This window comes from Arachis ipaensis, chromosome B08 (genome assembly GCF_000816755.2).
Source record: "Arachis ipaensis cultivar K30076 chromosome B08, Araip1.1, whole genome shotgun sequence".
In the NCBI taxonomy this organism is placed as follows: Eukaryota; Viridiplantae; Streptophyta; class Magnoliopsida; order Fabales; family Fabaceae; genus Arachis; species Arachis ipaensis.
This window is the reverse complement of record NC_029792.2, coordinates 22955187-22956460: the sequence shown is the minus strand read 5'-3', so window position 1 is coordinate 22956460 and position 1274 is coordinate 22955187.

The window sequence follows — 1274 nt, the reverse complement described above, 5'->3', positions numbered from 1 at the left end:
TTTGGTCACTTTTTATTATTTTAATATTTTTATTTTTATTTTTAAAATTATAAATTTAACTCTGCCTATGTTATACTTGCAGTACATAGCCGATTTTAAGTCCGGATAAAGGAGGAGGGTTGTGTTAGGCCTTTGACAACCAACATAAAAACTTAGTTGAATATTCATGACATGAATCAAAAACGTTATTGCGCTAAAACTAAGTCATTGTCCAGAAGCAACGTATTGTATGGCTCAAGTACAGTGTCAAATGAGAAAGAGCCGCTGTATCGGTGCTCGGGTGTAATGTTAAATGAGTAACCGCGTTTTCGTGAACGGATGAGGATAAATAAGTTATTTCACAAAGAAACAGGTAAAGGTAAAGGTCGAAACAACAGAAAGTTGAGATTGTAGACATGGAATATAGGCACTCTAACAAGAAAATCTATGGAGGTGATGGATATCATGACAAGGAAGAAGATTAATATCATGTGCCTAAGAAACAAAATGGGTCGACGCGAAGACTCCGTAGAGATTTTTTTTGCTAGGCTCTTATGTCAACACACTCTCATTCACGTCACCACCTCCTCCATTTTCTATATGCAATGTGTTGCGAATTGGATTGATGATCTTGATAGAACTCATTGCCTCACATACGACCTTTAGATCTCTAAGGAAAGAGGATATACTCCCCGATTCTCGGAGGATACACGTTGCGAATTGATTGCGTCTATACTTTTAATCGCAAAATTCGGTTAGTATTGCAAGATGAAGTTAGTGTGCTAGTTCTACGACCCTAGTTTCAAAAACTCTAGCTCCTTAGCGCTTCGAGACAAGAGTGGGGGACACCCTACGTGCAAGCCGACTCTACAAAATCAGAATCAAATAATTTTTTTTGAATAAATTAGTGTTTAACAAAAGCAATTAGGATGCTAATTTTCTAATAATGCTATTTTTTAGAAAAATAAATAATTGGTTTATAACTTGTTTAAAAATGATTAAAGATTAATTTATCTTTTATTTTATGAAAGGTGAAAGGTCAAGAACTAATTATTATTTTAGAATGATTATAATATTATACAATGTCAACAACTTAGAAAAAACAAAAAAAGATTAGGAACTAATATATGTTGTAAAGAAAAATCTATTTATGTGGTTATAGTTCAAACTTAGAACATTCCCAGTGGCACAGCAATTATACATTGTATATTTCACAAAAACAAACAACTTAGTATAGTCGTAATTAATTATATTATTTATTACTCATATTTATTAATCTAAATATAATTAAACAT